The sequence below is a fragment of the Pyxicephalus adspersus genome, chromosome 3 (assembly GCF_032062135.1).
Source record: "Pyxicephalus adspersus chromosome 3, UCB_Pads_2.0, whole genome shotgun sequence".
NCBI classification, from domain to species: Eukaryota; Metazoa; Chordata; class Amphibia; order Anura; family Pyxicephalidae; genus Pyxicephalus; species Pyxicephalus adspersus.
This window is the reverse complement of record NC_092860.1, coordinates 55,723,795-55,750,957: the sequence shown is the minus strand read 5'-3', so window position 1 is coordinate 55,750,957 and position 27,163 is coordinate 55,723,795. Positions and strand designations below refer to the sequence as shown.

At 37.9% G+C, this 27,163-nt stretch overlaps 1 protein-coding gene across 2 annotated transcripts in view; it reads left to right on the top strand.

Annotated features, from left to right (window-relative positions):
• The first annotated feature begins 7,603 nt into the window (after nt 1–7,603).
• The window catches only part of C2CD4C (C2 calcium dependent domain containing 4C), a 36,466-nt gene continuing 16,906 nt past the window's right edge, over nt 7,604–27,163 (top strand). The window contains exons 1-2 of one of the 2 annotated variants that reach the window (XM_072404753.1): nt 7,604–7,999; nt 24,942–25,052. The gene's annotated coding sequence lies outside the window, so the exon portion shown is untranslated. The remainder of the gene's footprint in view (nt 8,000–24,941; nt 25,053–27,163) is intronic. The other variant, XM_072404752.1, reaches the window with a different exon arrangement.

Genomic DNA, 27,163 nt, shown 5'->3' with positions numbered 1-27,163 from the left:
TAGCTATGAGGAGAGATTAGCTGAACAGAATCTATTCCCCCTTGAGAAAAGATGTTTAGGGGGGGAAATGATGACCCTATATATAGTGGGGCTATTGACATTTACGCCAGATGTTGGTAACAACCTAAGAAATCCAAAGGCATGAAAAGCCAAGAAACCTGCTGAAATCTGTCAGTATTTAGAATAAGTATCCTGGGCCACCCCCCATCAATAAAAATTATTATTAGTTGGTTTAGTTCTAATTGTGAGCCTATAAAAAAGGTTTCTCATTGCAAAGTTATCACACAAGCATACCGTGATGGGTAAAAGCAAAGAGCGCTCTCAAGACCTTTGCAGCCTTATTGTTGCAAAACATACCAATGGCATTATTTACATATTTCTAAGCTTCTAAATGTTTCAGTGAGCACCACTGGGGCTGTAATTCAGAAGTGAAAATAGAATATTTTTACCATGCTTGTTGCAAGTATCACACTTACCTGTTCCTCACTAAAACAAAGGCATCTCTCTCTTGCACATGCAGGCAGTTCTGATGCTGGGCGTGCCTCTGTTTCCAAGCTTTATCAACTCTGTCCATGCTGATGGCCAATCAGAAAATAGCCTCTTGATTAGCCCTGGCTATTTAGTTAGCTCTCAGACTGCACAGTGTTTGTGCAATGTGTCTCGAGCCCCTAGTTCTGTGAGCTAGTTCTTGTTCACCTGTGGCTTAATCCAGTGTTTCCTGTGTCCAACTTCTGCGTTAACCCTTTGTTGTCTAGTCCCAGTCAACTTCCCTGTGCTGTTACAGTGTTCCTGTCATTCTGTGGATATCCCTGAGTCTTTTGTGCCTCCTGTTGCTTCCAGTGTCTCTTGTGTTCCCTGTGCCCGCAGTGGCCCCTGTGTCACTAGTGTCTGTCTCCAGGATCCCCGGCAATTCACCCCTGGCCTGTGACCTTACCTCTCTTGTTTGCTGCCTGTCTTTACCCTGGCTTTCCTTGACTATCCACCTAGCTTGTGATTTTGTACCGTGCTTGCCCACCTTGGTGTGCCCAAGGACCGCAACCTAGCCATAACCAGCAGCGCAACACCCTCACCATCAGAGGCTCCTGGAGAAAACCTGGTGGTCAGCTTAGACTCTGCGCCTTGGCCCTTCTTAGGGCTCACACCACCTCCATACAAGCCACAGCGCCCCCTAGTGGTCCTGTCTCTCCGTGCATGACAGCAAGCTCATGGAGAGCTTCAAAAAGACCTGGAATTAGTAGGTACGGTTGTTTTAAAGAAAACAATAAGTAAAGCACTCAGCTGATTTGCTTGCCACTCAAGACTCCATTCAAGATAAGGCTTGTTGAAGCTTGTTTAATGTTTTCTGCACAATTTTTGGACAAACCATTGAAATACTGGAAGAACATAGTCTGGTCAGATGAGACCAAAATTGAACTCTTTGAATATCATTGCACACCGCATGTTTAGTGCAGCAATGGCACTGCCTATCACTCAAAAACACCATCCCAACAGGGAAGCGGGAACTTTGTGGTTTGGGCCCTTTTTCAGCCTTTGGTACTGACTGAATTTATATATTTGAAGGAAGGATGAATGGAGAAATGTACCGGGACATTTTTCATAAGAATGTATCAGGCTGCTGAAGATGAAATAAGGGTGGACATTTTAGCAAGACAATGATCCCAAACACACAGCCAAGGAAACTCTCCAATAGAAAATCTGTGGAAAGAACTGAAGATAAGAGTTCATAAGATAGGCCCCAGAACCTGCAAGATTTGAAGCCAGTTTGTATGGAAGAATATGCCTAAATCACACCGGAGCAATGCATGCGACTAGTTTCTTCATATAGGAGGTGTTATGAAGCTGTCATTACCAAAAAGGCTGTTCTACTTAGTATTAAATACATTTCATAAAGTGTGTTTAATACTACTTTCCTGTGCCATTCCACTTTATTAACCATTACTATTATTTAGACTTATTTGTATGGATTTATACCAACATTTGGTATAAATTTCATGTCAATGGCCCCATTAAAGATACATTTTCTGAAAAAAAACATTGATGTGTTCAATACTTATTTCCTTGCTGTAAATATATAGAGAACTTGCTTCACAATTAATCACTTTAGGTCATTGCACAGGACAAGAGGGAGCTCTTTGCATCTGGAGGAAATTAAGTTTAATCTCAGCATAAGGAAGGGATTCTTCACTGTAACTGTTCTGTCTCTATTTGGGTCAAGAAATGTCTTGGCTACCCTTGGACATGAAGGGGTTGAATTTTGCTTGTTTTCACAGTAGTTGGTAAAGGATACAATGCATAATTTAAAATATGTACTATCGCACAAATCCACTATAGTATAACAGATAGCATCACTAAACACTTTATGGGTCAATGACCAGGAAGAAGTATGCAACAAACAATGTCATAGGAACTTCAGCTCTGCATACTAGTTCTACAGCAGTGGTATATGAAAGCCAGAAATTAAGCAATGCAGCCAGGTACCATATTGTACAAACAGAGGTTAAAAATGGCAGCTCAGATGTTTTTCTGGACACTCCTTGCTTATTTATTATATATATATATATATATATATATATATATAATAGTGTTATTATGGTAAAGTTCCATTTGTGAGGCCAATGATATTGAAAAACTCATAAAGAAAAACACATTTTCTATTTTTTGTCTTTTCTCTTTTCAGCTGCTGTGGGGAGATTGCATCAGTAGGAATTTTGTGTGAACATTAAAGTTGTAAGGTTCCCTCCTACAGGCACCAATGCAGATGTGTCATATTTAATGCCTACCCTGAAACTTTGGATGAAGGCTTCCTCAAGATATATACCTAAGCCAGCTATCTCAGATCCTTTCTGTTTTCACTTGTCCACAGGCATAAAACTGGTGTCCACATGACTGATATACCATAATAAATGCTCAACGTGTGCCTATGGAGATCCTGTAGCCATACCACTAATTTCAACAACAATTTCCCCATATCATTTTATGTGCATGCAATATATATTTTATATATGTTATTTACTTGAAAAAGCCTCCTTTGCATGGACATCCAAGAGCAGTAAGACTGCTACTATGTGCTGCCAACAGACACTTGCAGTTCCTGGAAGAGACATGTTTGTCTTTTGGTCATGTGGTTGCTTTTCCTCCTCTGGAGGATGAACTGCACTGCAACCAAAACTACAAGAGCAACATTTGCAAAGATGTTACTATACGGTGCAGTTTGCCAATCTTGGGCAAGTGGCCTTAGCATACCTCTTGACTCCCTTTCTTGGCTACTAAATAAAATAAAGAGATAGCTGGCTTGGCATAAACAGTAATTAGACATACTCAGGAAAACAGAGATAAGACGACAGCATTGTCAGCCAATTCCCTAACAAGTTCAGAGGAATAGGAAAAACATTGCAAGTAAACTTGTAAAATATTTTTCTGTGCTTCTTATCTGCATTTTAAGCTGGTGGCAGAGTTGTGTTAGAAACAGAATAAGAATTCAGTTGGCATTCAGGTATGGTATTGCTCATACATTAACCTTTTTTTTTTGTTCTACTCCTAGCCTATTGCAGATCTGTGGTGCTGCTGGGACAGTGGGATGGGAGGCAATAATAAAAAGAGGCAAAGGTGGGGAGAAATGGCTAGAAATCTAAACCTGGAGCAGAATGATCAGCTCTTAAAATGTTGCTAACATTGTGTTTGGAAGTTGTCTAGCCTCCACCCTCATGTGAGAAGGAATACCATCTACAATTCTTTGTTAACCTCAATCAACTCAACAGGGAATAGAATAAACACTTCTAAAAAAGGTGTGATATGTAATACCAGTCATATACATTACTTCTTTTTGTGCAAAATATAACACACACTGAATTATAAAGTATCTACAGCTATGATCTGCAGACGTAAATGTTCAATACTTTCCACAATACTGCATACTGTATTATGTGTGTTTTCTTTGTATCTGCCAGACTACCAATCAGTAATGGTGTTTATCGTATTTAACACTATTACCACATACCGAACATTGTTTGGCGCTGAAAAAAAGAAGGAAATAGCTTCTACTCTGAGGAGTACGGTAAATGCTGCTTCTTATATTCAGAGTCAGGAATTCCATGGGGACAAAACATATACAGCACAATAAAAAAGCATAATGCTAAGTATTCAGGTTGGTAAACCTGTAATAATGTTACAGTGCATGAAAACCTTTTACTCTGATGTCCAGCATGGCTAAACTGATGTACTGTCACTGTATTTATACACCTAAATATATTACCAAAGCAAGAAGTCAATAGGATTATCTATATGACAAATGTAGAAGGTCTGTACATTTTATCTTATCTGGTGTAGGCTTTGATTTGCTGACCAACACTGGAAAAAGACCATTTTAGCCCATCGGACACAGGCTTTAGTTTGCTGATCTGCACAGGAAATATTTAATGTTGAAAAATGTAGCTTTAAAATATAGCTACTTTTTTCTTTGAATTGGTTTTATCACTGTGTCACTCTGCATTTACATACAAGACTGTAATACAACCAAACTTAGCCATGGTTCTGCACAACTTTAAGATTCCTCCAGAGGTTGCCACAGCTTTCTTGAACTGTGGAGGACTGTCCTCCCATCTGATGGTGCTTGCATAGTTCTTGAGTCTAATGCCACCAGCAGGCCCCCAATGACCTTTTTACCTGTCTATAAAGATTAAGAGTGACATTCCTCACACTAACCATCAATTTCAGAGGCCATCTTTCCAACTTATATATTTTAGCATGGAAGGCCTGTAATGTAATATGCACACAGTGATTATACACTTATGTTAGCATGTGGTTTAACAATGGAAAAAACTCAAAAATTAAAAAAAAAACAAAACAAAGATAAAAATAACCCCTCAAAACCCCCCATTCCTTTCCCCTCAATGTAAAAAAAATTCTCCTTCTGTGCATGCCTGAATTCGGGCATGCGCAGGAGCAGCCAGGGAATCCAAGAATGTGTGATGTAGGTATCCTGGGAGGCTCTGCATTCCTATTCAGTCTTGATCACCGCAGCGATCAAGACAGAAGAGGAGGGGCTTTTCCCTTTTATTTTTTTCCTTAAAATTTTTGTGCTGCACAGGTAAATGTGACGAACGCTCTCTCTCAGCCCACACCCCTGTGCATAGACTGTCCACCACGCTCAGCAACGGTCTATGCACCAGCAGGCTGGAGAGGGGCTGTCATGGGGCAAGGTTACCACTCTGTTACCCCTTGCCCAACACACCATCACAGGTAGGTTGTCACCACATGCTTAGATGGAAGCACGCACCCTTACCCTTGCAGTTATACTTCTGCTTCTTTAGGCTGCCACTCCAGACAAGGATGTCTCAGCAATCACAATGTTTATAGTAGCGTTTCGGGTTAGCAAGTTACACTATTTCTACTTAGACCATTCAGAGATTCAGCTTACACTATTTATAGTGTTTAATAATTAAAAACCTACAAAAACAGTGCATAAACACATACAGAAAAATAAAGACTAATCTAAGAACAATAACAGAATTATAGCAACAACAGAAAAGGGAAAACTGTGAAATAATACTTAGGTAGAGTTGGTTTGCCTTGTTGCTGTGTAAAGTCCAAGTTATTAGCCAGAGTCACTGGGCTCCCTGCAGTGCTCAATGTGTCAGTGCCGTTGTCCTTAGCAACAAGATGGAATCAGTGAGAGCTCCCACTGCTAGACTTACATGGCTTTTTACTTGCCAACAACAGCAATGACAGCAGGGTGGGGGCTGTCCCCACATGGATTATATTGCTTGTAGACACTCCCAAGAGGCCCCTGTTATAGCCATTATTAATATTTCCATAAGTACAGGTTTTATTAAATACCAACCCCTGGATTATTAATCACCACAAAATGTATGGGACTTATGGTTCATCAGAACGGGCTGACCATGGTTTCCAGGCTTTCCTGAGGCGCTTTTTGTCCTAAAATGCTCACCATAACGATCCAGCTACAAATCAGCCAACTACTACATTATACTGAATGGTATATTACAAATATAAAGGTTATTCATAAATGGGTTTCTGAATACAGCTCAGAGTTCAATCAGAGGCCACTCTATTAGCATTATCCGAGTTTTATGACACCTGGAGACACAAAACTCCAACTTTTACAATGGGTGTTGTAAACTAGACGTCTGGAAGGATGCTGGTTGTCAGATCAAGAAATATCTGATAAGGGGAAATTTATGACCCTGGTCTGTTTTAAAACAAACACAAGACAATTTTTTATATTTAAAGGGGGCATCAGGAATTAATGCCATCCCCAATATCACAGTAAAACACATCTGTACATTCTCCTAGGACAACTGGAGAACACTAAGATTTACTAAGACTTGTAGCCTAAAGCGTACCTAAACTCAGAATTTTTACTTTACATTAAAGGGTAGATAACCCTTTTATTTAAAGTAAAAATTTTGTTTGCTTGTTTTTCTTTTTAAGTGCAACACCTTTTAAGTCTTGATTGCTGCACTAAATGGGAGCGCAGAGCCTCCATCAACATTCTTATTTACAGCAGCCTTTCACAACCTTCTTCCTCCTGAGGAACCCTTAAAATAATGTTTGAGTGATACAATCAATCAATTGAAAGAATGCTTTTTGCCTTGGTCACCCATAAGAAGAATGCCAGCTATGTATTAGTGGTCTGAATGCCACAGACAAAGAAGTCTCTAGTTTCATGCAGCTGGCTATCGGTCCCAGAACTCTGCAGGCACAATTTTATGGGAGATCAATCAGCCACAGCTCAAGGAATCCCTAACAACTTCTGGCCAAGAATTGTTCTATTGTTCTGTGGTGCACACAATAGCTCCAAACTTCTTCCATGATCAACAGATTTGATTTTTATGAAATTATTAAATATATATACTAAAATACTTTAATGGTATAATTACCAGACAAAATAGAGTAAGTAAGAATGGTTCACTTTTAGGGTTTACATACTTTTTTTTAGACAGTAACACGTGACATCATCAGCATGTGCCCAGTGATTCTGACTTGGGTATATATGCTATTGAAAAGAGATACTGTAATGTTCACATTACACACTAGATGGCGCACAATGCATACATGCTAGTCTAGCCCCTTACTGCACGTGGCAGAATGAATGGCAGAGCTCGGATCCCCCAGGGGTTGGTTACTGTATCATAGCATGATGTCGGGGTCTTCAGATTGGATGAGCCCCCTACAAAGGACTGTACAGGAGAAGGAAAGGTGGCACCTACAGGCGAGGACAGCACCAGGTAGAGGAGGCTAGAAAATGATATTTATTATTGCTGTGTTATTGCTTGTCCTACACATGGCAGGATATGTTAACCCTTTGATGACCACTGCCCTGTGCAGGATCACAAGAGATTCCTTCAAGCACTGATCTACTTTTTATCACATTCAAGATGTCATTTGACCTTTGTTTTCAATGCTAAATTTAGCAAAAGGGAGTTCCTTAGTGGAACTAAATACATAAAAAGATTATTCTGAGACACATATAATTATAGATGTATACACAAGAGGCTGCAAGATGTATGTGTGCACATATTGAAGGAGTAATTATGTGTGCTTGTGCCTGCAGAATGATGTTGGGAGCTCAGGAGACTTGTTGCTTGCTAGGACTGCTATGAACTAGGTGAGTGTTCATCTAGAGCCTCCCAGAGTTGGGAGGTGTGTATTAGGAGCAGCACATGTGGTTGGCTGGCCTGTGGATATATATTACAGTACAGTCCCGGCTACTTCATAGACAGTCGGTGGGAGCCAGTGAAAACCACCTGCATCGGAGACTGCGATCACAGGTACAGGCAGGTAAAGCATCTTCTGCCTTTCATCTGAACCATAGAAAGGACCTCTGACTATTTTCTACTCCTAGGAATATTAATACCCTGCTGTGAATTTAAAGACTATTTTTTAGAGACCATCTCTGTTTCATCCAAGAAACCCAGAAGGACCTTCAGCTCTTCCGATCAGTCTACAACCAACCACCTGTCCAGACTTGAAGCTACAGGTAGGTGAAGAATGATGTGATCCCAACACAAAGGATAATCACTACAAAGGGAGTGGAGGCATTGCCTCGAAGCCCCTCAGTGTCCGTTCACCCTAGATCTAATAATACCTAAGGGTAACATGCTAAAAGTGCTTTATGTTTATACCTTTATTAAATACTCTGTACATATTATTTAAAATGACTGATAGTGACTTCATGTTGATGAAGTCACTGGAAATAGGAAGCACTATTTAACTATATGTATATGTATTAGGGTTGCAGATGTTATAGTTAAGATGATCAGTGATATAACCAAGCATTTGCAGCCAGAAAGAGCAATGCAGCAGACTTGCACTCACCTCTTGTAATGCTAATCCATTTGTCTATTGTTAGAGAACACAGTAACTCGTTCTCTTCCTGGAGCAAGTGGTGAGGTCAGTACACTATTGTGTGGTTTATGTTGTAGTATTATTCTTCGGTGCTGAAACTGCTGCTTGTATAATCACATCATTGACCCTGTTCTGCAGAGAGCCAAATTCTGTGCTTTCATTGATTAAACTTTTCCCTTGTGCTGTATTGAGCAGCATGGACAAGCCATCATTAGCCTTCCTCAATTACAGTGTTGCTGTCAGAGGATAGTGAGGTCCATAGACCTGTCAGCGGCAGGAGGGGAGATGGATCGGACAGCTGACTGCAGTGCTGGAGAATAGAAGGCGGCCACGGCTGTTGGTGGTGTAAAGTCAACATCAGTTCTTTTCAGTGACACAAGAATATTACATTTATTTTCTACCAGTGTATTTAATTTTAGTTTTCTATTAGGAAAAAATTCAATTTCAAGAGAGTGTAAACGAGAAAATATTTCACACAGATTCTGGTTAACTAGGACTTTTTCTATTCCGCTGGGCTTTGATAAAGAATAAAACAGTTTTTTTTTTAATGTTCCTTGCCTTAAGCTGGCCATATGCTTTGGGGGCTATCAGATATGTAAGCTCATTCTGCCCTCTTAAGGTTCTTTCTTTTAGAAGATCCTACAATATTCTTGCAAGCTGGGATCAACAAGACAGGTCCGATAATGTAATTGTGGATTGACAGGGTAGACACCTTCAGTGCCAGCTTATTACCAAGCAAGCAAAAACAATAAATTGAAAATACACACATGACATGATTGTCACTTGTCCTAAGATTGGTCAGCTGGGGATGTCTGCAGCAGTCTGAAGGGTTCCCATTAACATGGATGTCACCTGATGCAGCAAAATCATCTGGATAGCTTCTATACATTTTAACCTCAGGGTGCATGATTTGATGTCCACAGATCCATATTTGCAAGAGAAAAACACACTGTATCAGACACAGGTGGTTGGTTAGATTTTACAAGATTTTGTATCCTGTTGCTTCTTGGTTATACGGAACATAATCATTCTCCTCTGCCCTGGTAAAAAAAAAAAAATTATATTCAGTTGTTTTATACTATTAGTTTATTCTTATAAGTGATTTTACTTGTTACATTTAAAGGAAGAATGAGAATGGGGTACCTACTATGACTGACCTATTCAATGATACTAAAATCATTCTCAAATGTTATCAGTGCTTGAAAAGCTAGAAATGATGCAAAAAGTGGGAAGTAGATCTGGCATGGCCTTATTGACAAGTTATGGAAGCAGCATTATCTCATTTTAGGATAGTACTACTATGTCCACACTATTTTATTTTGGCTGAATATGGCAACAAAAGATAAAAGGTAAAAAGAAAAAGCAATGCCCTATAAACAGTATCATACAAATAATATCAGAAATGTTTGCAGTCTTTAGAAGAAAAAAACAAATATACACACATGTATATAAACGTAGATATTTGTATATATGTGTAAATGTGTGTGTTCCTGTCATTCAGATGTATGAATGTCCCATGTCTTTTATGTTGTAAAAATATATAAACCTATGGCTTATGTAGTACTGTTTATGGTGTTAATGAAGTGTTTATTTAAGGTAGCATGCAGTCATTAAATACAGAGCTGTTGTTTGCTTGTATGTGAAAATCCTATTTACATTGCACACAGCTTACGGAATGTTCACACATCACTGCTGACGCAGAATTTCAGGTAGCTGCAGTATAAGGGCTCTTAAAAATATTAGTAGATAAAACCACATAGTTCTCTATGATAAACGTTTTATAGTTGTTCTCATATAGAAGAACTGGGGTAACCTATTCCTAAAACAATTCCACTTTACAGATTGATCACAAACATTGTTGTCCCCCATATTTTGTACTGGCCTGACAAGGCTACTGCCAAGAACCCAGTAACCAGACCTCTCTAGTGACCAATGTTACTAGCACTAGACACTTTGCTCCCTTAAGCAAAGCTCAAAAGAGCAAATGTCTAAACCATTGATTAAAACCACATTCTTACATGATCTACATTAATTAATTTGTAAATACCAATAAGTTTCAGTAATGCACACACACACCAATCTGAGATCACTTTTGTACACTTGACGTGCTGTCATATTAAACGATAATGGTTTCTGATTTAGTTCTACAGGAGATCCTAGTAAGAGGGCACTCAATTTGGAATAGTAATTAACATCCTTACATACTAATATACAAGAAAACCTACATTTGTAGAACCAATAGTTTACTGTCATTTACAAAGGACCCAAATATTTATATTACTAGGGATACTGTAGCTTTCCTATCGCCTGGTACATATTTGCAAATATTTAAGGGTGGTGAAACAACACACGTGTTGCAGACCTGCAAGAAATTACTGTACACAGGCTGCATTTTGTGACATTTTGACAACACTTGATGATCATTAAAGAAACCGTAGACACACTAAAGATTATCACAAGTGAAATAAGTAATTTCTATACTACAAGATAAGCCCTGTAAGGTTAATGTTTATTATTGAATGGCAGCTTAGGAAGCATGTCCAAGCAGTTTCTGGTTATCTAGCTAGATATTACAATGGGGGACCAGGCTTGTATGTGCTAAAGAAGGGGTCTGCAATACACACAAAACAGGTCAATATGGAAAGGTTACTTACACCACCATCTTCAGTTTAAGTAACATGAAGTTGTTATGTATTTGCAGTCTCCCTTGGAATGAATTGTCAAAAGGCAGTTTTGTTTATACCAAGAGATATCTTCAGCAGAAATAAGTAAGGTTGGGACTAGGTTTATGCACAAAGCTATGCTCCTTTAGTGGTATTCAGCAACACTTCAGGGTATTTGACAAAGGCAGCTTAGCTAAACAAAGAAGGCCATTAATACTGTCCCTGTGGTCACATATCTTTTACTGGTTAGAGCCATTTTCCACTATCCTTTACCATTATATTTATTTGGTATTACTGTCATTGTAATGTTTCTGTTACAAGTATGGCAATTAAAAGACCTTTGACAAAACAGAATCATTATTCACTTGTGCCTGGGACAGCAGCTGATGTAAATATGGCCATGGCTATGTTATCGTTCTCTGGCTTATGGTGATTAGAACAGAAATATATGGCTTTGCTTTGTGGTGTTTGTGTCTGATTTGTCTTGCTAAGTGTCTAAATGCTGGGAAATGTTGATTGTTCTTACATGAAAATGCATGAAAAAACACCGAATTGCAATTTTTCTTTTACTTGTGTGTGTATGTGTATTCAGATGTACTGTATTCTGTTTAGATTTATGGATGGCAGAGTATTTGTGCCCTTCATGAAGAATAATTTTGTTTGCAACACATCCCTCATTTTGTGTGAATAATTTGGACTTTTTATAAAAAGAAGTAAAGAACCACATTATTTTACAGTTAGACAATGGCCACAAGAGAGCCATTCCCACCTGCAATGTGTTCCCAGGTAATGCTCCTTGTTTGACAGGATCAGTTTTAGCTGTTCACTTTTCAAACTGAAATGATGCAGCAAACATTAGCCCAGTGAGGGATTGCACTTTATGATAAAAGCTCTCACATTACTTGTATTTTACACACAGCAGCTAATCAACCTTTTATTAGTTCTATTACATTTCAATAGAACTACAGCCCAAACAGTTTTTTATTACATTTTGGAACGGGGAGAGATTATAAACCCAGTTTGATTTTATTGTTGTCTGCATGCTGACAGGCTGGCATCCAGGGAATTGTGAGCTGCACTTGCTTTTTCTCTTTCTGGAGTTCTGAAGTTCATTTTCCATTTATTTTCCTGTAGAAATCCACTGGGGGCTTATGATAGCAAGTTCAGCAGACAGTAATATTGTGTGTACCAGTACAGGAATAAGACACAGCTTTCAAATTTGACAGAAAATCTAACTATTACCAATATTTCCATAGTTTTGGCTTTGGTTTTACATCTGTAAAATGCCTTCTGCAGGTTCAAAATACCCCTTCTAATAAAATCATTTTTTATTTGAGTACACTGGCAGACATTTTTTACATTTGTGGTCAGTGTATATGCCCAGAGAAACTGGCAGTCAATAAATATGACTCCTTTAAGTTGGTGGTCAGTATAGAAGCCCCCTCTACGTTGGTGGTTACTATAAATGTTATATTGGATGGCAGTGTAGGTGATCCTAAACAATGACAGTTGGAGCAAATATATATATAAGGCTCATTGCAGCATTGCTATAATATATTGAATATTTTATGAGAATAGCCCTAGGAGTCAAATCTTCTTCTTCTTGTGGAATTTCAGTTCACAGGATGGAGCTGTGGCATCTCCAAGAACCCAGGACAAAGTGGGTAATGGTTTTTTTTTTTTTTACTTTTTTTTGGATCACTTTGTGAAGACCTTAGGCTGCTATTCATGAATTGTACAAAACTGTAAATATGCAGTTTGTGTAAAAGCCCTTGTAATCAGTGCAAATGACCCCTGTACCGTAGTGGTCAGCTGAGTGCTCCTATCAATGCAAATACACCAGTTACACTGTACCTTTACCCTAGTAGTTAGAAAAGAAGGCATCTCTACTTCTGATGGTGACAAGAAAAGGCCCCACTTGTGGTTAACAGATAAAGGCCCTCTTCACAATGTTTTTCAATAGAGAAGGGCTCCTTTACACTGAGGGTGAGTGGAAAAAATGGGCCCCTTTACATTTGTTCATTGTGACATGTATGGGTGTTGTTATTTTCCAATCTGATTCTACAAAGATTGATTGATTTTCTTTAGTGTTATCAAAACTTTATGATATGAGAGCCTTTCTAAACCAAACTCTGCTCTATATGGTTGATGGTAGCAGCAAAGGAAGTTGTACATTTAGATTGTAACATATATGGCCATGTGGACCATGAAAGTATGCTTTAAATTATCTCTGTCTTTTAGCAGTTACATATGTAAAGGAGGCAGTTGAAGCCTGAAAGTCTGCTCATGGATGGCCATTAGTGTTACATGATTTACATATGTACTTTTTGGTACAGCAGACACACGAAGCTGGTCAGTGGTAGATTCACAGATACTAATGAGTCTAGCTTAGCTTAGTAATGTCAAGGCTGGAACATGATGAGTGGGTGATCATTTTTATTACAAAGTTTCTAATTATTGGACATAGCATTTCAGGTAAAGAGAGCTACATGGCATTTTGCCATACATTCCCTCCACCTGTATAGCAGCTCTGTGGGCTGCTTTGATGGTGGATCCACCTCTGGTTTCATGTTAATTTAGTAAATACCGTTTGTCTGGTTAAGAAAGAGATCACTCTTTTGGTGTATAATCAAAACTGGAGTAAAGAAAGCTATAGTTCTTGAGTGATAAGTGTATTATGGATGTATTTTGGGAAGGGAGCCCTCTTGTCTTGTAGGGGAATCCTTTACATATTGTCTTCATCAATATGTGTTGAAAATGATAAAGAAATTGTCCCTGACTGTGTTGAAAAAAATCAGCTTTTGCAATTAGCAATTGCAAACAATAAGACATTAATTAAATGTTAAATACTTGAATTATAAACTTTATTTGGAAGTAATATAGGATGGGGACCAATCAGGGACGTGTGTTTACAAAAGTCATCCCTATTTACTAAACCTACAAAAAAAAATCTACTTTATGGAGTAGGAGGGGATGTTGCTATGCCGTTTCCTCCTGTTCTATAGAAGCACATATCCTAATAGGCAGTTCTTTAACTTTCTCTATACTAGAGATTTCTCATGTCCTGCATAATATATGTCTCTTTAAGACTGCCATATCTATGCAACAACAAATCCTTTACGTCTTTCCTTGCACCGCCACTGTTCTGTATTGAGGGCTGTGCATTGTCTGGCTGTAACTGTACTCTTTGCATGTGCGGTTCTACTCTTTCCTACGTGTGCACATATTTTAGAAGGATAAATTATATTCTCTGTAGTGAAGTTTAATGTTCCATGCACAAGAAATGCAGATGTCAGCCAGCCACTGGTGCACACTCCTCATCAGTGTCATGGGTCACCCTTCATATACATATTTACTTAATTTCCTTAATTTTTATATTCAGGACATTGTTAACTGCACACTGCTTCTGAGAACATATCTCATACACCATTTGCATTGTTGGACTGTATTCTTCATCTTATTCTAAAACACATTAATTATGTTCTGTACTATTTTCTGATTATAGATTTGGGTGGACTGCTGTGATCTGTGATGCTGATTATCATAGGTTTTATTTAACTAAGACATAACACATATATGTCATTAATAATTCAGAATGTTGATATACATTGAAATCCAAATATCATTTGTTTAATTCATACTGTGCAGATATATTCAACTTTGACTGTGTATGTTTCCTAGTTCTCTTTGACATCAACACAACCACTGAGCTGCCTTGAAAATGAATATATAAATACTAGATCCAAAGTAATATTTAAGTCCTCTTTTCCTTTGTTATCTGAAGTGTTCTTGGCAAGTGTTCGCATTAATTGCACAACTTGCTTTCCGTGATTACTGTCCTGTGTACAGTTTTCTGTGCACATGTGCTGGCAGACTCTTGTAACACGGACTGTCAGGAGTGAAATAGCCCATCGGAGGTCCAGAGAAAAGCCCCCAGTGGGCCCAATAAATATACCTACCAGAAGGAGGTTTTCTTGTGACTATTGAGTTCAGTTATCTAATCATGTGGAAAAGAAAATAATAAACCAGTATTTTACACATTTTGTGAACCTTTTGAAATCCTTTAGGAAAGCATTATAAGCATGTTCTTCCATCTTTCACCGTGCTTGCTCCATTTCCATTCTTTAGGTAAACAATGCTTATATCAAGATGTCAACATTTGTCCAAAATGCAAAATTATAATTTCATATAGGGAGAAAATTAAATACAATAAATAATCTCATAACCAATAAACAATAGAGTGTTTTGAAGCATTTTGTGTGATTTTTTTTTTTACTTAGTTGTTCAGTCTAACTACTAAACTCAATTGTTTAGCTCAACTTTCATAGTAACATAATCTACATATTGTTGCTTTTTCTGCTGTAAATAATTTTTTTTGTCTGGGCCCTGGATTTTTATCACATAGTACTTTTGTAAGGTGTCTGTGCACCTGCAAATTAGGTACCTAGGAATTTTCCTTCTTAACATTGGGTGATCTGATCTCAGAATTACTCATCCATAGTGATGCCCAATACATTTTATAATTATGCATAATTTAATATGTGATAGCAATTGGACAAGGTTGATATATGTGCCAATTATTGGAATGAAAGTTGTACATATGGCTAAACTGTAGACAATGTGACTGCATCAATGCACAGATTAGTAGACTCAGTACCTTCTAGTGTAAATGCATCCAGAAGGAATACAGAAGAAACAAAAATGTTACTGTTCCAGTTGCTTTTTGTCATACTCTTTTAAGTACATGTATTCTTGCAGGTGTAATATGGATGCAATAGTAGTGATAATGAACATTAACCCAATGTCATGAAATACATTAAAAGTGTGAATATTCTATGCAGGGATAAGCAATTTGTAATGGATCCACATACATTACAAACTGCTATTATAAATCTTTCCTAGGCATATGGGAATGATGAAGCATTAATCAGAACTATCCTGGTTCAGCTAGAAATGTTCTTTAAAGCCTTATTCAAAACCCATCCATGTCTTGAATGCAAAAATGAAGATTGTAAACTGCATAATTTACATAGGAGTGTTTAGTTTAATTTAGAAAAAAATGATGATGGAACATTTTGGAATTCGCTATTCTGTTAATCAGTCTGATCTTCCTATTCGATTAATTTGCAGCAGGTAAAACCTACCTAGGTTTTTGGTTGCTAGAGAGTTTAAATAATCTTTCTCTCTGGGGAGAGAAAATCTGTATGACAACCAAAGTCACATTCTAAAATGAAATAAATAAATAATAACCCCCCCCCCCCCCCCCCCCCCCCAAGAAATTGGGGTATAACATTTTTGTTTTGTAAAACTGACAGAGATAGCATAGTTTGTATTTCAATATTTTTATTAAATTTTTTAAAAAAGGAAAAATAACCAAGACATTGCAAATGGTGAACAGAGACAGATACAATATGTATATAGGAAAACAAAAGTCCAGACCAGTCAAAAATAAAGACTGTCATAAAAACAGTAGTAAACAATCAAAGATTGTTTAGATGTTACAATCAAACAATCAAAGATTGTTTAGATTAAGATAGATGTTTTAACATTGTTGTAGCATAAAATTGTGTCTCAATTGTATACATAAGAGAACAACCAACAATAAGGGGAGGAAAGGGGGAATAGAGGAAGTATGAGAAGCTGGGGCGAAGACTTCACTATATCTGTGAGTAACTTTATGCAGATCACTATCTATGTTCTGTGTAAAATCATCGTAGTCAATTTCATCGCCGGTCTGGGAAGGGTCATGGTCAATTTGTTGAATAAGGCTGCCTCCAGGGTGCTATGAATCTCACGCTGTAAAATCTTAGAAATCAAGGTAAATACCTTGTCCCAGAATTCCCTAGCAATCGGACAGGACCACCAGATATGAGGCATAGAACCTCCAAAATTGCAGCCCCGAAAACATAAAGGGGAGACTGATGGGAACATTTTTGCCAGTCTGGAATGAGATACCATCTAAGCATGACTTTATAGTTGGCTTCCACAAAAGCAGAGTTTAAGGAGACCTTAGATACCAGTCCTCCAATTCCCATGTTATACCCAGTTCAGCTTCTCAATCTAACATTATACATCAACAACAACATATTTAACTTTACCAGGAGGGGAGAGTAAGGCTGAATAAATAACAGAAATTTGGCCTCTTGTGGAGGCTATAGATGAGCAAGTGCTTTCGAATGGGGAGGATCGCATGGGTTTCGGGGCCTGTCTGAATATTGTGTTGCTAAACTAAATCAATTGTCTATAACGAAAATGTTCCGTTGGTGGGATTTCGTGTTTACTGGTTAAAAAATCCCAAGAAAATACTGATGTAACATCTATAAAACCTTTCACTCTTCTAAAGCCCTTTAAGATCCACCAATTAAAATTTTCTAGGTGCTGGCCTGGCGGAAAATCGGGCCAAAGTGGAGTTGGAGTTTTGTGTGGGAAAGATAACTTTAGATGATTGCAGTATTTATTCCATAGCTGGATGGAGTGAGACAGAGCAGGGCATTTTTTAATCCATCTTGGCTGTTTCTTGCGCCACATTAGAGTTTCTATAGAACCTGTGAAACTACCATGATTCATGGTATGATGATCTCAACCCATTGAGGTTGGGCTACGTGCAAGGTACTCAATGACAGTTGCGCCACCTGTGCCGCCACATAGTAGTATTTAAGATGAGGGACTCCCAAACCACCCATTTGCTTAGGAGCAAATAGAGTATCTTTGCGGATTCTGCTTTTTTTGCCTGCCCAGATGAACTTCATTATTTTAGATTGGAGGAGTACAATCTCCTTCAGGGGGACCTGAACTGGAAGAGTGTGAAATAGATAAAGTAGCCTGGGAAGTAGGTTCATTTTGACGGCAGCAATCCTCCCCAGCCATGACGGGGGTGAATTGAACCACCACTGAAGGTTAGCATAGAGTTTCCTGAGCAAAGGAGTGTAGTTTAGCCTGTAAAGACTGTTGTAGGAGGGGAACAGCTGGATACCCAAGTACTGGATGGAGTCATCACTCCAGCTCATATCAAATTTGCTTTTGATAGCTGCTAGCAACCCTAAGGGAATATTTATATGAGGGGCTTGGGATTTGGCTTTATTTACCTGTAGTCCTGAGCATTGAGAAAAATAATCTAAAAGTTTAAAGAGGTTGGGCATGGTGGTAGTTGGGGAAGTGACAAACATCAATATATCGACAGCAATTAGGGCGCATTTGTGTTCAACCGGACCACACCTAATTCCTTTAATATTTTGGTCGTTGTGCATGGCTATCAGTAATGGTTCGATTGTCAAGGCAAACAGGAGGGGAGATAGCGGACATTCCTGTCTGGTCCCCCTTCTAATCGGGATACCATTAGAAAAGAACCCCTCAGCGATATTTTTGCTTCTGGGGAATCATAGAGAGCAAGCAACAAATGAGTAAAATTGGAGCCAAAATCCATACTGGAAAGTACCCTAAACAGATAATTCCAGGTAAAACTGTCAAAGGCCTTTTAGAGATCAAGGGAAATTAGCATTGCCTGACGTTGACGTCCCCCGTCCCAGTTGGAGTTCACTACTGATATGAGTTCAATTGCCCTTCTCGTTTGGTCAGGGGCCTGTCTGTGTTGCATGAAGCCCACCTGGTCAGGATGGATATAAGACCCTAAGAAGGAGCCCAATCAAATTAAAAGAATCTTTGTCTTGAGTTTAAGGTCACAATCAAGGAAATCAGCCTATAATTGTCAACCTCCGAAGCATCTTTCCCTGGCTTGGGAATCACACTTATAAATGCTTTATTAGCATTGCCCGAGAGAGGGTGCCCCTCCCTCAGAAAATTAAAATAATCAACCAAATGTGGAGCCAAAATTGAACAAAATGTTTGTAGTACAAATTAGAAAAGCCATTCGGGCCAGATGAGCTGCCCATTTTAAGAAATTTAAAAACGCCATCTAATTCCTTAGTCGTACATGGCTTTTCCAAGATCTCTTTATGCTTAGATTTTAATTTGGGAAAGTTAAGACTTCAAAGAAACTCATCAATTCCATCTTGAGAAATTGAGTCTTTGGAACTGTATAGATGGCCATAAAGTCCTCAAAAACTGGGGGATTTTTTTCTGAGTGTTGTGAAAACCTACCATCCTTGATCTCAACTTTGGGGAGGGCGTGAGTTAAAGACCTAGGGTTGAGTTTACTAACCAAGAGGCTGCCCGGCTTATCACTTCCAAGGAAGAATTTATGTGGTGCCCAACGTATAGATTTCTCTGGACTAGTTGTGAGAATTAAATTGAGTTCAGTGCTTTTGGCTTCCAGTTGAGATTTCAGCCCAGAAAGAGGAGCCTTTTTGTGTTGTAGCTGTAGCCTGTGGTATTCTTTATGATGGTCATCAATAAATTTATTATAAGCTTTTTTGCGTAAGGAACCTATTTTGATAAAGTCACCCCTAATATACGCTTTATGGGCTTTCCAATTGATAGCCGGGGATGTATCGCTAGAAATATTGATCTGAAAGAAACCATGTAGAAGATTTTCTATTTCTCCTTGTACCAATAGATCGGAGATCAAACATTTGTTAAGTCTCCATCTAAACCCAGCTTGGGTCCTGCAAAAGCCCGTTAGATATATGGCTAAGGGATCATGGTCAGACCAGGGAGTTGACAAAATTCGGGCACCTAGTAAGCCTGGAAGCATGTGGGACTGGACAAAACCATGATCAATACATGAGTACTGGTTATGGGCCGCTGAGAAGTAGGTGTAGTCCCTGACTGATGGGTTTGTTTCCCGCCAAGTATCTATGAGATCATATTTTCTCAATAAAAGAGAGAGGCCATGAATCTTGGGGGGGTCTCTATATCTGCTTAAACTGGTTTTATCTAGAATATGATCAAGAGCTAGATTAGAGTCACCTAACAAGATAAGAGAGCCTTTCACTTTAGGCCATACCTTGCTCAGTAAGGTGTGAAAAAATGCCAATTGGCCCTCATCGGGTGCATAATACGAAACCACAGATTTTAGCTGGGTACCAACATAACCATTTACCATAAAAAACCTACTTCTTTAGTCTCTGAAGACATCTTGAGGCGCAAAATTCAAGCCCTTTCTTAAACACAGTAGGACCCCACATTTCTTCTTATCTGAATTTGTGTTGTAAAATATGGGATAGTTTTTATGAAAGTACCTCGGGACAGAATTGTTGGAAAAATGCATTTCCTGCAAAGCTAAGATATCTACCTTCAGGGAGTTGTAGTAATGGAACGCTTTGGACCTCTTAATCAGAGAATTAAGACCCTGAACATTATGTGAGAGCAAAGTTAGCTTGGGGGAAGTAGCAGAAACAGTGGGTGGCTCAATTGACATTAAATCGTAATGTAAATTGAGCCAATGTGTGGAAGTGATCGTAGTGGAAATCTTTGCGAGAACTACCTCTAGGGAGAGGGAGTCAGTGTAAAGAACCATGGCGAACCGAAAAAAAAAAGAAGAAGAATAATACAAGTATAAATACAAGAATATGATGTGCTAGAACAAGGAGGGTCGGGTCCCACCCTGACCCCCGGGAAAAACAAGGTCCCGAACATCGAGGGGGGTCCCTCAGCCCTCCAAATCTGAATACAGTGGCAGATGATCCCCTCATTAGAAATATGGCTCAACATTAAAAGATTATCCTGATGGGATCATAGGTTAGACATGGGCTCGGCAGCCACAAAATTGGTAACTCTATGAGGTATATTAAAACAACAAATACAGCTTCGACCAAGACTAACAATGACGCCCCGCCTTGGGGCGATATCAGCAGTCACTGAAATATAAACAGACCTGGGGCCTCTATATATATATAAAAAAAAAAAAATAATACTGCATTATATCTACCACAGCAATAGGGCACCAGATTGTCATCCACTCGATAAAAACTGCAACAGGAGAGCGTCCAGAAATTTTTTTTTAAGGTGTCTTCTGATGATGTTTGCCAGATGCCTTGACTTTGTTCCAAAGTGGGTAAAGAGAGGTGGAGGCTTCCGTTTCTAGCGTGGATGGAGCGTCTTCCTTCGGGATAAAATCCAAGTCCTTGAGGAGTTGTTCACCCTCACCAAAAGAGGAAAAGGAAAAACTTTTCCCCTTGCAGCTGGAAGATCAATTTTAAAGGAAATGTCAATCTATATTTATTCTTGTGGTCAATAGGAACTTGTAGCAAGGGTTTGAGTGCCCTCCTGCGTTGAATAGTAAAGGGTGTTAAATCTAAAATAAACTGTATCCTATAGCCTCCCATCTCAATATGGTCCAGACCCCTTGTTGTCTTCAGAAGAGCTTCTTTAGTAGTGAAATAGTGGGGCTTGACAATCACATCACTGGGAGGACCATCCGGCCTGGGCGCCACAAGAGCTCTGTGGGCCCTGTCAATTTTAAAGTAGGACTAGATCCAAAGTGGGGTAGATCTGGTACTAGATCCAAAGTGGGGTAGATCCAGTAGGAGACCTTGCAAAAATCGCCTCAGGACGTCTGTAACATCTTTCACCGATTCAGGGAGGCCTCTGATCCTAAAATTATTTGTACGGGATCTATTTTCCAGGTCATCAAGTTTAAGTTGTAGATCCTCAATCTGGTTGTGCAGAACTGAGATTTCTTTGGAATTCTTGGTAACTTTTGAAACCTTCTTGTCTACTTTTTTTTCAAAAACATCAATTCTAGTGCCCAAGTTCTCTAAATCTTGACACAGCTCAGAGGTGATAGTCACAGTAACCTTAGCCAATTCTGTTTGCAGAGGTGTAGCCAGATTTAAAAGCAGCCTGCTTTCTGCCAAGGGAAGCTCAGAAGGGGGTGGTGAAGCAGGGGGGTCCTGTGAAAGCACACTAAATCTGGATCCAGTAATATGGGACAAATTCTGAGGGCTAGTGGATATTAGATCCTCCCTGTGATGAATCTGGGAGCTGAGAACTTCAAGTGAGAGCAAAGCTGTGAGGGGGGGCTGAGTTATTCTGAGGTTAGGGGAAAGCTGCTCTGCCTGGGTACTGGCCGGTAAAGAGTGGGGTGAACTCTCTTCCCACCCTTTAAAAGCAGGGGCACAGCTTCTAAAGGGTGGGAAGAGAGTTCACCCCACTCTTCTTACCTGTGGAGGTTCCTTTCCTGCCACAAGCCATAATGTTCTTTTGTTACTATATCCTGGGAAAGGTTACCAGCTCACTACACATTTTTAGTGGATTAAGAATATTTGCTCAGTAAAACAAATCTCAGCCTTCACTAATGGCCAGCAGAATATATATAAGATTCACCTGTAAATAAAGGGGAAATACATTTAATTAACACTACAGTAAAGTGCTATGACTGAAAGGGGCTGGAACTGGGGACCCAGGTGGAAGCGAATGAAAAGCTGTGAGCAGGGCCACCAGTTTCTAAATGCTCCTCCTCTGCTCAGGGAACTATGTGTTTAATTAAAATGATTAGTATTTAAAATTGATATAACTTTTTAAATGTAAATTTATTATTAATACAAAACAATACAGCTAAGGTTTTTAGCATGAAACAAAATAATAAAATAAATAGCATGCTACTAAGCAACACGTTAACTTTTAATAATGTTTTCACAGGACTAACTAAAAATTAATAATATGATTAAAGTTTAAATGAATTATATCAAAACGACGAACAACATTCAATAAACAACACAATGAAATTCCTACTATACTTTTCAAACATTGGCACATTCTTCTAAACTTCCAAATCCAAAACCGAGTATTATTTTCAGAAAGTCCCTATCCCTAAAAGATTCTTTAGTTTCCAGCCATCTACAGGGTCATCCATATAAAAACACACAAAATATGAGACAAGGAACATTTAAATGTGGGAAATGTTCCCTGTGTAGATGGATCAATGAACAGAAAATTACCAAACTCCCAAACAAACAATTACATAAATTACACCATTATGTGGATTGTTCTTCAACTGGTATTATTTATTTGATTACATGCAAATGCAGATGCTTCTATGTCGGCAAGACAAAAAGAGCCTTTAGGAAACAAATTTATGAACATCTGTATACCATACAAACTGGTAAAATAACAAAACCATTTGGTTACCACCTAGGAACTCGACATCATTTTGACAAGGAAGCAATATCATTCTTAGCCCTTAAAAACATTTCCCAATCCCAGAGGAGGGGATTGGGACAAAATCCTATTTCAAAGGGAAACCCGTTAGATATACAATCTGAATGCTACAACACCTCCAGGGCTTAACAACTGTTTCTGTAGATTTTTACGCCTTCAATTGCACATATTCATCAGGACTGTACTCATACATCAGTAGTTCACATTAGATAGATTTATGTTTGTATTAATTGTGATTATTGGACACTTTATTATATATCCATCTTTCTGTGAGGATTTAGCATGTATCCATTTACACATCAGGGTAATTTGAGATGATTCCCATCATGTATTCACTCTAATTACTTTTACATGTTGTTATTTGAACCGATATTTTTGTATAAATAAATATATAGGCATTACCATATACCATTACCAATTACCATAAAGGAATATATACTACCTAATTTACTAGAGTCTAGGACCTATAACTGTTATGCATCATTATTAATATGTAAAATATGTATATTGCTGTACTACCTAAAAAACGGACAAGAATAACTGCTTGTATTTTTTTGTTGTACCCATACATTGTTTCATCAGTATCTCCTCCTAATTTGTATTCATTTTGTAATAGTTAAACATTGTCTCAGTTGTATCTTTTTTTACATCAAAATCTACAAAACCTAGTCACAATTTATTGTCTAGTAATCTTTCTCTGTTATCTGTAATTGTAAAATATTAAACACATATATATGTTGTATATCAAACATTGAGGAAGTAGAAACACTTTCTCCAAATTCTTAACCTCTTTTCTTTTCCATCTTTTTCCACAATTTATTTTACTATACTGTCTCCAATAAGATATTTCCTAGAATATTTAATCTTTCATTATTTCAGTATACTATCCCATTTATGTGCTCTATTCCTTTAACACTAGATCCCAGTCCTCCTTACGAGGGACGGGAGCGCCCATATCACGGACGCACTGACCAGGGGTGACACGGGGGTTTTCAGTTCCCCTTCTGTCCCCTTCTTCCCCTTCTGTAGGTTTACTCCGATATTACGAGCAGGTAAAGGAGGTATGGGGGGAGTGGCTCTCGCACACTCCCCGCCTCTAGGAGTGAATGTGAATGTGTCATGGTAGTTCTCCAACTAACTTGACACATTCATATTTCCTGCTATAATTTTATAGCAGCGAGTCTATATGTATCATAACATCATTACATTTATTTTAAAATAGATACTGAATCCCTTATATATCACACTCCCATATACAGTATATATACCTTTATTTTCAGGTATTTCACCAATACCCATGTAAATGTACTTTCAATTTTTTTTTGCAGTTTTGAATACCGTAATTTAATTTTTCATTACTAATAAATTTATTTACTTTCTTAATACTGTACAGGTTCTCCTATACCGATAACCTGGTGGTATGGACATATTAGCGCTGATTTATTAAAGTTCTCCAAGGCTAGAGAGAATACACTTTCATCAGTGAAGCTGATTTGGTCCAAGATTCAAAACATTTGCTGGCAAATAGCAAATGATTTTTAAAAATCCATTCCATGTTTTCTGGATCACCCAGCTTCACTTCTGAAAGTGTATTCTCTCCAGCCTTGGAGAGCTTTAATGAATCAGGACAATTTTCCTATCTTCCCATTAATTATAAACAATAAACCTTAACAATAGACAAACTATCATGAACACACTTAGTAGACATATTAATTAAGGTTTATTGCGATAAGAGAGCCAGCCAACTAAAGAGTAAGTGTATACAGTGTGGTTTATATTGTACAACAATGCCTTTTGAAACCCATTTAAAAACTCTCAGAACTTTAAACAAGCTTCTCTATCTTTCATATCTAGATCCGACTGTCCCTTCCAGGACAATTTGGTCCTAACGCACTCATTGTTTTTTCTCTTTGCACCCTTTTCAACATCCTATGATCCAATCCACTATATATTCATATTCAGCAAGTAAGTGCAATTTTTGTATACAATTTACTTTGGAATATAAATCCATTTTGGTTTTTTGATAGTTAATTTTTATTCAATTTAATATCAACCCATTATTTTCGAGCATATTTGATGTTACCATGTAATATGAATATGTACATACAATTGTTATATTGTATCAAAAGCTTTTGATTTGATCACCCTAATTTAATATTTATGTTGTATATATCATTATTATTTTTGAACAGTTCATATTCTCAAGAAATCCCCTGAAGCTCTTTAGAGCAAAATGCATCGGGATTAAGATGCACATTGCTCAGTTTATATACCAATCCAATGTGCTTTCCTCAACATGGATTTAAGGTGTACGGAATGAACATAGGATGTTTTTTATTGTTTAGCCAGGGCATTAACATAGTTGGTCTTTGTTAAGCCTAGGACCACTTTATACATTAAAACAAGTTCTTGCACTTTGAAAGAACTATATTGCCGTAACAGCCTATATTCTTCTTTTTTTTTTTTCTTTTCTCCTAATATAATTATAATGTAAAGGCTAGGCAAATTGATACTCAACAAATTTTCCTAATCAGCAAGGCTAGGGTTGTAACAAACCAATAATCTTATTAATAAGCCACACAGTAAAACTTTTAATAATGTTCAAAGTCCACACTAACTAAAAATGTATAATATAATTAAAGTTTAAATAAATTATATAAACAAAATAATCTTAGTAATATGGTCATAGTGTAGAGTGTTGTTACAAAATGGAGACTGGTTCTACTCAACAGAGTGGTTACTGGGGTAAGAAAATTTGGATACCAGGATATATATGGCTAAAGAAGAAAAGTATAGCTGTTCCTTCCTTTCCTGGTTATCTGGTTTGTAAATGATTTTTAATGATATTTTGAATGGTTTGACTACCAATTAATTATTTTGATTAAATTCCATTTTCTATGAAATAATGATGTTTTTACACATGACTGTGATTTTACTGTGTTTAGCTTTTTCATTGTCAGGTGGCTTTTTAAAGGCATTTATATATTATACATATATATATAATGTATACATATACATTTAAATCTGTATGTAGATGTGTATTTAATTGATTGATATCATGATGTGGATGTATTGGATGGAAATATTTACAAACTGCATACATTAATTCACCACATGGCTTCAGTAGACCCGTCCCATCGTGCCTTTGACTACTACAGATGTGGAAGGTGCAGTCAAGATCAAGGATAGCTAGGCCTCTCTGGTATACCACCTATCTGAATATTACACAGTATTTATATAGCGCCATCATATTACGCAGCGCTGCACAAAGTCCATAGTCATGTCACTAGCTGTGCCTCAAAGCTCACAATCTTTTGTCCCTCCCGTAGTCATATGTCTTTTTAATACAATTTAAGGTCAGTTTTGGGGGGCAGCCAATTTACCTAACTGCATGTTTTTGGGATGTTGAAAGGAAACCGGAGTAAAACCACTCAAACACAGGGAGGATCTGCAAACTCCATGCAGATAGTGTCCTGGCCGAGACTCAAACCTGAGACCCAGCGCTGCAAAGGTCAGGGCACCTAACTCTGAGCCACTGTGCTGCCCATATCTAATGTAGATAATTATGGGTTTTACCATCATTTCTTAACTTGGAGACTTTTTCTTGATTGGATGGTGTTTAATGTTGTAAGTCTTTTAAAAATTTACAGACTTTTAAAAGTGTTTTTTTGGAGTTTGTGTTTTAAGGTTTTAATTTGGGGCAATATTATTTGCTTAAAAAACATGAAAAAGGCATACAAGTTTTAGCTAACTGCACCCAAAGTTTTTTTGTTTAATTATTGCACATGCATGGATATTCTTTGTTTAGCTTCACCTCAGTGAGCTAGGTGACAATTCACTTTGAAAATGAAAAAATCACTAAAAAGTAAACATGCTTCTCCTTTAGTAAATACATCACACTAAATATCATACTAGGAATACAGAACAAGAAACGTGGCCTTGTGTAGTACACAGACATACAAAAAGAAAAAATGTTGATAAATACACAAGTTTACAGAAGAGTGAGAGAGAAGTGTTCATATATATGTAATAAGAACCAATACTAAGAAATGTATTCCAGCATACAGATCAAGAGT